The sequence below is a fragment of the Pan paniscus genome, chromosome 1 (assembly GCF_029289425.2).
Source record: "Pan paniscus chromosome 1, NHGRI_mPanPan1-v2.0_pri, whole genome shotgun sequence".
Taxonomy (NCBI): domain Eukaryota; kingdom Metazoa; phylum Chordata; class Mammalia; order Primates; family Hominidae; genus Pan; species Pan paniscus.
This window is the reverse complement of record NC_073249.2, coordinates 159,202,076-159,213,068: the sequence shown is the minus strand read 5'-3', so window position 1 is coordinate 159,213,068 and position 10,993 is coordinate 159,202,076. Positions and strand designations below refer to the sequence as shown.

At 39.0% G+C, this 10,993-nt stretch overlaps 1 pseudogene; it reads right to left on the bottom strand.

Annotated features, from left to right (window-relative positions):
- Nucleotides 1-3,354: 3,354 nt before the first annotated feature.
- LOC100995688 (heterogeneous nuclear ribonucleoproteins C1/C2-like) lies at nucleotides 3,355-4,851 on the bottom strand (annotated as a pseudogene).
- Between the last annotated feature and the right edge of the window lie 6,142 nt (nucleotides 4,852-10,993).

Genomic DNA, 10,993 nt, shown 5'->3' with positions numbered 1-10,993 from the left:
CAAAATTAGCCAGGCATGATGATGCATGCCTGTAATCCCAGCTACTCGGGAGGCTAAGGCAGGTGAATTGCTTGAACCCAGGAGGCGGAGGTTGTGGTGAGCCATTGCACTCCAGCCTGGGCAACAAGAGCAAAACTCTCCCGGAGTGTGCAGCCATTGATGTCTCTGCTCAGTTTTTAATTTTTTGTTTTCTCCTTGGAGAAGTGATTGAGGGCTCCTTAGGCTTTCCCCTGCACCAGCATAGGTTATTGGTAAGCCAATATGTTGGGTGGAGGCTATGCTCAGACACCTCAAGCCAGTAAGACTTTCACTTTCTGCCATCTGAGTGTATCAGTTGAGGAGCACTTTTTTTTTTTTTTTTTTTCAGACAGAGTCTTGCTCTGTCCCCAGGCTGGAGTGCAGTGGCATGATCTCAGCTCACTGCAACCTCCATCTCCTGGGTTCAAGCGGTTTCCCTGCCTCAGCCTCCCTAGTAGCTGGGGCTACAGGTGCACGCCACCACGCCCAGCTAATTTTTTGTATTTTAGTAGAGACGAGGTTTCACCATGTTGGCCAGGATGGTCTTGATCTCCTGACCTCATGAGCCGCCCTCCTCAGCCTCCCAAAGTGCTGGGATTACAGGCGTGAGCCACTGTGCCCGGCCTATCTTTTTATTTTTATTATAGATGGGCTATCACTATGTTGCCCAGGCTGGAGTGCAATGGCTATTTACAGGCACAATCCTGCTATTAATCAGCATCAGATCTTTGACTTGCTCTATTTTCAACTTGGGCTGATTTATCCATCCTGAGATAACCTGGTGGTTCTCTCCTTCCAGGAAGTTACCATGTTGATGCCAAGCTTAGTGCAGACACCTGATCAGCGTAGCACACTGCAGCCCCAAATTTCTGGGCTTAAACAATCCTCCCACTTCAACCTTCCAAGTAGCTAGGACTACAGGTGCATGCTACCACACTCAGTCTCATACGGTATTTTTAGAGGAATTACTAAAAAATAAAGCAAATAAATATAGCTATCAAGTCAGAAGAGGAATTAAAATAAAAGAATAAATTTTTCATTATTCAGCTCCCACTATAAGTGAGAATATGAGGTGTTTGGTTTTCTGTTGCTGTGTGAATTTGCTGAGGATAATGGCTTCCAGCTCCATCCATGTCTCTGCAAAGGACATGATCTCAATCCTTTTCATGGCTGCATAGTATTCCATGGTATATATGTACTATATTTTCTTTATGAAGTCTATCATTGATGGGCATTTGGGTTGATATCATGGCTTTGTTATTGTGAATAGTGCTACAATGAACATACACGTGCACACAGGTAGGGGAACAACACACACTGAGCCTGTTGGAGGGTGCAGTTAGGGGAGGGAGAGCATTAAGAAAAATAGCTAATGCATGCTGGGCTTAATACTTAGGTGGTGGGTTAATAGGTGCAGCACACCACCATGGCACATGTTTACCTATGTAACAAGCCTGCACGTCCTGCATGTGTACCCTAGAACTTAAAATTAAATAAATAAATTTTTAGCACAAAAAAGAGTAAAGGAGGAACATAGGAGCAACAAGAACAAAAAGACGAGATGAATAGAAAAACAGCAAAATGGCCTAACTTTTCTAGCACTTGATGGTTATGTTTAGTGTGAATGTCCTAAATATTCTAATCAAAAGTCAGGTATTGTCAGACTGGACAAAAAAGCAAGATTCAGTATTTGGTTTTTACTTTAGATGTGCTTTAAATTCAAAGACACAAATCTTGTCCAGTGAATTTCTTACTTTGGATAATCTCTAGAAGTTCCATTTGGGTCTTTTTCACATTTTCAAATTCTCTTCTCATTATGGCTATATTTTCTTCTACCTTTTGAACATATGGAGTGGTTTTAATATTCTTATGCACTAGTTTCATCATTGATATCATTTTTGCATCAGTTTCTAAGGATTGGTTTTTGTCTATGTTTTGGGATATTATTTTACTGCTTCTTTGCATTCTCATGGTTATTTATTTTTTTCTCAGATACTGGACATTGTCAATTTATGTCGCTGGTGGCTAGATTTTCTTGTATTCTTTTAATAATGTCGTACTTTTTTCTGGTATGCAGTTATTTGGATAACAGTTGGATCCTTTCAAGCTTGCTTTTAAGCTTTGTGGTTTTGGGTCCACAGCAGCCTCTAGTAAGGTTTTATGCTGACTGTTAAGATGTTTTACTTCTTAGTTTCCTACTGATGCTCCATATATCATGAGACCTGTTCACTCTGACTTGTGGAAGCAAGAACATTTCTCAGTCCTATGTGAGATCCAGGAATTCTTCTGCCTACTCCCTTCTGGTAGGTCTTTCCCTGACCTCAGGTTAATTCTCTCTCACTCCCATTTATGCCTAGTGTTCCATTAATGGAACGCTAAGCATGTGGGAGTTATTTATATCCTACTGCTCAATGTCATCGCCAAGGTTTGATTTTTCAAATACAAAAAAATTGCAACCTCAGGTATAAATGGGTTAAATAGATCATTCTGCAGATCCCCAGAGCTCTCCTGTATAGCTCCCTCCTCTACACTACTCTGCTCTGTAAATTGTGGATGCCTTGTTCTCCCCAAACAACAATCTGCTTTCTTCATTACTACTGGATTTTGTTTGGGGTTCAGTTTTTCAGTGCTACTGCCTGAAAACTCCCTTCAGGGGGTAAGCTGGTGCAATTACAGAGCTCACCTGGTTTGTTTTCCTTCACTCACACACTACAGTCCTGCTCTGCCTATTGTCCAATTTCCAAAAACCATTGTTTCATGTATTTTTCCAGTTATCAAGTTGTTGAGGCAGAAGAGTAAATTTGCTGTCTGTTCTAACATGTTGGCCAGAAGCAGGAGATTCAGTTCTTTTGTTTTCTAAAAATACTTTTATAATATTTTTAAATTTGGGGTATTTTAAGATTATTTTAAATGCACAGTAAATAATACTGTAAGTTGGGGTTGTTTTTTGGTAATTTTTTCTCCATTCAAAGTAATATTTATTTATTTTTCTACAAGTTTCTCCTTTAATAAGGGCCTGTTTATTTTGTGGGGAAAAGGCCTCAAACATCAGGCTGTTCACAAAAATAACCCACAGTATCAACTTTGGAAAACTATCTTAAGACTATTACACTGATTTTTTTTAGAGGATGCATTTGACATGCCAACTCTCATTCACAAAAATACACTGTTACATTTGCGCTGCACTGCCCCACACAGCATACTTCTGTGGGTATAACCCACATACTTCCAACTCAAAGCTGCCCTCCAGTGCTACTGAACTAAATGAGATTTCCTTTGCAGTTAGGGAAGCAACTACTGAACTCATGTATGAATGAAAAGAACTGTTCTCCTGCATAACAAGAGATTATTTTAGAGACAGTTGATAAAAACCATACATCCTTTTAATCGATAAGTCATAAAGAGCTATCAAAATTAAAAGCAAAAATTACAGGGTAAGACTTAACAAAACTACTAGGAGCCTCAAAGGAAGTGATAATGAGACTAGGCTCAGAGCAATATGAATTAATGAACATGGTAAGGACAAGGATGGGGAGAACAGTGAGCATGTGCTGAAGATCCCAGGGGAGAGGATCAGGTGAGGAATTTGATCTTAGACAGCCGCCTAGGTAAAGAAATAATGGGATAGGATTTCTAAACCCCATCATGTGTTTAAGAGTTGTTCTCAGCTGGATGTGGTGGCTCACACCTGTAATCCAGCACTTTGGGAGGCCGAGGTGGGTGGATCACCTGAGGTCAGGAGTTCGAGACCAACCTGGCCAACATGGCAAAACCCCGTCTCTACTAAAAAAAATACAAAAATTAGCTGGGCATGGTGGCACGTGTCTGTAATCCCAGCTACTTGGGAGGCTGAGACAGGAGAATTGCTTGAACCTGGGAGGCAGAGCTTGCAGTGAGCTGAGATTGTGCCACTGCACTCCAACCTGGGTGACAGAGCAAGACTGTCTCAAAAAAAAAAATAAATAAAAAGTCATTCCCACCATTGGCGCTGTCTCTGTCATCCTCCCCTCTCTCAGCCTCTTTTTCATCATCCTTGATTATCTCCAGTTGGTCACCCCCACATTCAGTATCATCGTCATCCAGCAGGTCCTTCTCCTCAGCAGAGTCATCTGCAGCCCCTCAGATTCCATCTTCACATTAGTCTCATCTTACTTCACGGAGCTGCTGCTCTGCCCGTCATCTGTCTTCACATCCTTCAACTCTACTCCTTGTAGGCTCTCCTCCTTTTCAAATTTCTCCAGATTTTCCAGTAGAGAATCCACTTTTTGTTTTATCTGGGTCAATTCCTTCTTATGGCCTGAAGGTCATCTCCTTTCAATTTGGAAGATCCCCACTGCCCACTCTTAGAATTGAAGCCACTTTTGCCCCTTTGTGAGGTGTTTCCTGATACATGCTGGTGTTTTGAGGGTACTACAGCCCAAGCACTAGGAGGAGGAGGAGAAGCATGTGCTGGATCACTGTGCGTCCTGTCATAATAATCCCATTGAAAGTCACAGACCAAGTCAAAAGAGAAGCCATACATCTCCGCTGCGGATCATCTCACGCTGGCTTTTCCTCAGTTCACTTTCAGCTCTGCAGCCAGATTAGTATCTAAAAGTTGGCTGGCAATCATTCTGCCATCCCCTCCTGCCACAGTAGGCTGGATATTTCTCTCATGAACACAGTGAACAGAGGCAAAGCCCTTATGAACAGAGCCACCCACAGTTTTGCCATACTTTGAAAAGGTTGCTTCCACATCAGACTTCTTGACCACAAGAGTGTTGAGATATTCCCAACGAATACTCTGGGGTTCATGGAGTGAGGATTTGACTTGTTGATAACATTGCTAGCCATTATGTTGGATGGGAAGGTTTCTCACAAAGCCAAAAACAGGAGTGGGAAGGGATATTCTGTGTCTCCAACTCCAGGGTTCCATGTGGAGAAGCCAACTGCTGCTTGAGGTCAACAACGTGGTCACGACCACTCAGTATTCATCTCAAAGTTTACTTATAAAATTCATCTTCATTGGTCTAACTACAATTCATTCATTTTGCTGCTGTATAATCTTCCTTTGTGCAAATATACCAAAACTTACTTATCCTTTCTTTTGTCCATGTTTGGATTATTTTAATTTTGTGCTATCATGAACAAAGATTAGTGCTATTAGGAGTATTTTATATATGTCTCCTAGTAGGCATATTTAAGAATTTATCTAGGTTATATACCATGAGTGAAATTACTGGGTTTTAGGGTAGACAATGTCCATTTTTTAGGATAATGCCCCCCCACCACCACCCCTGCTTTTCATTTTTTAATCTACTAGGCTACTTTTGCTTTCTCAAACTCTACTAGCTCAGGACCTTTGCACAAACCATTTCCTTTACTTGAAACACTTTTCTCACTTGCCATTTACAAAGCTTGTCTTTTGCATTCTTTAGGTATCAGTCTAATATCATATCCACAGAGAGGCCTTCTCTACTTACCCACCTGAAAGCAGATTGCCTTACTTTATTCTTCATCATAGCACCCAGTTCATTTACAGCCTCTGTCTCTCAACAGGCTACAAGGCTCAGGAGTGTAGGAACAGTGGCTATCTTGTTGAACATTGTTTATCTAGTGTCTAGCTCAATGCCTGGGATGCGGTAGGCATTGAAGAATATGTTTTCTGGATGAGTGAATACATAAGCAAACTAATAAAAGACATTATTATCTTCATTTTACAAATAAGGATATTGAGGTTCAGGAAGGGTTGTATAACATAGCGACATGATACAGATAGTAGCTGAAGAAGCCAGGATTTGAATATAGGGTCTGTTTTTCAAGGCTTTGGATAACATCATTAAAGTAACAGAATTTTCCAATAGTTATAAAGGTGATCTCTCTGTTAGTTTCTGGAACCCCTTCAACATCTTGTGTTCCAGGACTTTGGGGAATTTCTTAAGCAGAAACTAACTAGAATTCATCCTTAGGTTATTGGGCATCTCTTATTGTAGCATGCTAAACATAGGCATTTTATAGACTGTTGCCATATCACAGTAGGGTTTCTATGCAAGATGGAGAAGGGGAATACTTGGATATATTCCACAAATTAAACTTGGACTATTTCACAGACTTAGTATCAATCTTATCTGTGCCTTAAACATAAACTAGAATGAGTTATCATGAGTTTCTTGAGTATAGAAACCATGTCCTTACATCTTGGTGTCCCAGATGTCTAGCAGAGTATCTAACTTACAGTTGGGGCTCAACACCTATCAGATGAGCGAAAAGTAGCAGAAGCTGGATTATGAGGGGTGACACCATTTCACCTTAAAGGTAAAATAATGCAAATGAGATTATATGCACATGTATTTTATGTAATATATAAAAATATATACATAGATATATGAATGAAGTAAAATGAGATAATAGCATATTCTGAAGACTATTTCAGAAATGAGCATTATAAATTATAGAAAAATTAAGTTACACAACAAACCAGCATATCCTGGGCATGAAGAGTATTAAAGTCATGGAATTATTGGTAAAATTCTCCTATAAAGTAGAAATAAATACAACCACCTACTACACACAGACACACACACACACACTCACACACACACACTCCAAAAAGAATTCCAGCAAATGCAATTGTGGTAGAGACAAGAAAGCACAACTAAAATCTAAGTGATAGTATGTACCATTATGTTAGTTGTTATTATAGAAGGCTATGTGGCATCATGGCTAAAGACAGGGGGATGAGCATCAAACCTCGGTTCAAACCCAGCTCTGTCATTTTGTACTATAAGAACGTGGCAAATTACAACTCTGAGCTTCAGTTTTCTCATCTGTAAAGTAAGGACGATAACACTTACTTCATACTTTATCAGGAAGATCAAGTGAGACAATAGGAATGTTTAAAACGGTTGTAGGCACATGTTAGGTGCTCAGGAAATGAGTGTATTACTATTGTCATCATTTTCATCATCAGTATCATCATCGTATTGGCAATTTGAGCAACACATTCTAATGGTCATCTTGTGGAACTAGAGATCTATCATGTCTGTGACAGTAGAGAAAGTTTTTATTCCATATACTTGCCATTGCCTCCTTTTTCTGCTCAAACAATAGACCATTGTAAAGTACTTGGCCAACTGGATTGATCTGTTATGGTAACAGTTAATGCCAGATACATTGGAAATATAAATATTAATCCTACTCCAGGGGAGGAATACTAAGTCCTCATGATTATGGAGCATAGAAGCTTTTGATCAACAATTAAAACAAACAAACAAACACAAAGGTTTGAGAGTGGGAGAATTACTCTCTTGCGCAGTAGAGGATAGACCTGCAGCTGAATCCTTGAAGCCGGATACCTTTCTGAGCAGCAGTTTCTTGATTTATAAATTGGGAAGATACTCACCTGTTAAGGTTTCTGTGAGGACTAAATCAGATAATCTCTGCTAAATTACCTAACAGAGCACCCAGCACAAAGTGTACTAAAAAATAAAAAACAAAACAACAACAACAACAAAAACAGTGGTCTACTCTTTCTTTCCCAAACTTTTTGAGTGTTCTAAAGACTTGGTAAATGGAAGCTAAAAAATCCTTTTTGAGAATAAGAGGCAGCTGGCTGAGAGTGGGAGAGTTTTGTTGGAGGACTTAAAAGTCTTCCTGTTTTTACAAAACATGAATTAAGAAAATAATAAATAATGGAGCAGCAAAGGAAGAGGAATTACTGAGTGCTCTCTCTTTGATTTTTCTTTGATTTCCACATCTTGTCTTCCTAACATACCTTCTTCTTAGGGTTGCATTGTAGTCTAGATGCTTTTAGAACAAAATGTTCAGGTAACACAACCATACAAATTAAGAATTGAGTATCAGAAGTAATGATAAAGATATCACACTGGCATACATCTTTAGTGGTTATGCATTTTTGTAAGGACTAATAAGTTCTGTGAAGCTTCATTTCTTCTTTCAACTCACAATTATTAAGGATCAGCTATGTATTAGGAACTGTGCTAGATGTTAGTAATACAGAAAAACACTGTCAGTTCAAGTTGTTTGCATTCCAAATTCTTTCCTCTTACTCCCAACCCCAGAAATGTGACTGCAAGAAAGAATATTTACACAAAGATGAAACTCTTTCATCCTGATCTATGACCATTGTTAGCCTTTATAATGACAGGAAGTCAAAGGAGGATAATGCCAGAAAGCTACAAAGACAAAGCAGATAGACCCATAAAGAAGAGGGAAGTAATTAATCGATGCAGTATAAATTTTAATTTTAGTTTCAGTATCTCCAGTGATTCTTTTAATCATTTCTAGGCAGTATCTGAAAAATCTGTTGTTAGTCTTTTTATTTATAAAAATTAAATCAGAAATATTAATTACTTCAGTTTTGGTTTTGGTACATAATAAGAACACAAGGCCGGGCATGGTGGCTCACGCCTGTAATCCCAGCACTTTGGGAGGCAGAGGTGGGTGGATCACTTGTGGTCAGGAGTTCGAGACCAGCCTGGCCAACATAGTGAAACCCCATCTCTACCAAAAATACAAAACAATTAACCGGGTGTGGTGGTGCACGCCTGTAATCCCAGCTACTCTGGAGGCTGAGACAGGAGAATTGCTTGAACCCAGGAGGAGAAGGTTGCAGCAGTGAGCCGAGATCACACCTCTGCACTCCAGCCTGGGCAACAGAGTGAGACTTCATCTCAAAAACAAAAAAGAGAACTAAAGTGTTGGTTGACTTGAGTATCTTGAGATACATAATTTTCTTACATGTTACATGTGTATAAGGTGTATACTAATCTCATGCATAGATCCCACTGAATTTTCTTACATTAAAAATTCTCTTTGTTCCACCTTTGTAGTTGTTTTAAATTAACTCTCCTCACTGTATTATTTGCATTGTTTCATGCTATCCTAAGTCTCTTTGGAATCAAGGAAAAATAAATAGAAATATATGCCTTTGGCCATTACACTTAATGTGTTGAGGAAACAACCTCACTTTGTGTGTTCTTTCAGAAACACAGATTCTCACAAGATTCTTTATATATATATATATTTTATTATTATTATACTTTAAGTTCTAGGCTACATGTGCCATGTTGTTTTGCTGCACCCATTAACTCGGCACTTACATTAGGTATATCTCCTAATGCTATCCCTTCCCCCTCCCCCCACCCCACAACAGGCCCCAGTGTGTGATGTTCCCCTTCCTGTGTCCAAGTGTTCTCACTGTTCAATTCCCACCTATGAGTGAGAGCATGTGGTGTTTGGTTTTCTGTCCTCGCGATAGTTTGCTGAGAATGATGGTTTCCAGCTTCATCCATGTCCCTACAAAGGACATGAACTCATTATTTTTTATGGCTGCATAGTATTCCATGCTGTATATGTGCCACATTTTCTTAATCCAGTCTATCATTGTTGGACCTTTGGATTGGTTCCAAGTCTTTGCTATTGTGAGTAGTGCCACAATAAACATACATGTGCATGTGTCTTTATAGCAGCATGATTTATATTCCTTTGGGTATATACCCAGTAATGGGATGGCTGGGTCAAATGGTATTTCTAGCTCTAGATCCTTGAGGAATTGCCACACTGTCTTCCACAATGGTTGAACTAGTTTACATTCCCACCAACAGTGTAAAAGTGTTCCTATTTCTCCACATCCTCTCCAGCACCTGTTGTTTCCTGACTTTTTAGTGATCGCCATTCTAACTGGTGTGAGATGATATCTCATTGTGGTTTTGATTTGCATTTCTCTGATGGCCAGTGATGGTGAGCATTTGTTCATGTGTCTTTTGGCTGCATAAATGTCTTCTTTTGAGAAGTGTCTGTTCATATCCTTTGCCCACTTTTTGATGGGGTTGTTTGTTTTTTTTCTTGTAAATTTGTTTGAGTTCTCTGTAGATTCTGGATATTAGCCCCTTGTCAGATGAATAGATTGCAAAAATTTTCCTCCATTCTGTAGGTTGCCTGTTCACTCTGATGGTAGTTTCTTTTGCTGTGCAGAAGCTCTTTAGTTTAATTAGATCCCACTTGTCAATTTTGACTTTTGTTGCCATTGCTTTTGGTGTTTTAGTCATGAAGTCCTTGTCCATGCCTGTGTCCTGAATGGTAATGCCTAGGTTTTCTTCTAGGGTTTTTATGGTTTTAGGTCTAACATTTAAGTCTTTAATCCATCTTGAATTAATTTTTGTATAAGATGTAAGGAAGGGATCCGGTTTCAGCTTTCTACATATGGCTAGCCAGTTTCCCAGCAAAATTCTCACAAGATTCTTTTACCAGTGACAGTTAAAAGATAATGATGGTGATAACAAATGCCAAATGTATAGGGTTTTAATTTATTTTCTTAATAAGGATAATAAGTCTGGTTATCTATTTGCAATTGTAGCCCACATTTCACAGCACTTTCCACCTAGTTAAAATAAAAGATCTATTAGTAATATTTATGAAATATATTAATATATTTATATCTAAAGAACATTGCAATTCATTTCTTCCAATCATTTTCTCACTATATGTAACCAGCAGGAGGGTAAAAGTTCAAAAAGCCCCCTGGAAGTCTTCCTTTTGGGATAGCTCCAGCGCATAGCATGAAACAATATAGCTGCATAAATTATTAACACCACTTTAATCCTCCGATTAAAACTGCAGTGTGAAGCAGACTGTTTTCCTATGTGAGCCACACCATGGGAGCATGTTAAGCACCTTTAGATGTTATTCTAATTCTTCCGGCACTTAGCACAGAGCCACTGAGCACGATAGGCTCCATTATACATAGTTTATTTGCTGGGTTCAGATCATTTGAGTGCTATTTGATACACTAAATCATTAATAGGTAAAGTGGGATTCATAGTCAGTTCAAATCAACAAACATTTATGGAGCACCTACTATGTAATATGATCATGTCACTCCCATGCTTAAAATCTTTCAGTAATTCCCTATAGCTTTCAGGATAAAATCCAAGCTTCTTAATACAGAATAAGAGGCCCTACCTAATCCATCATA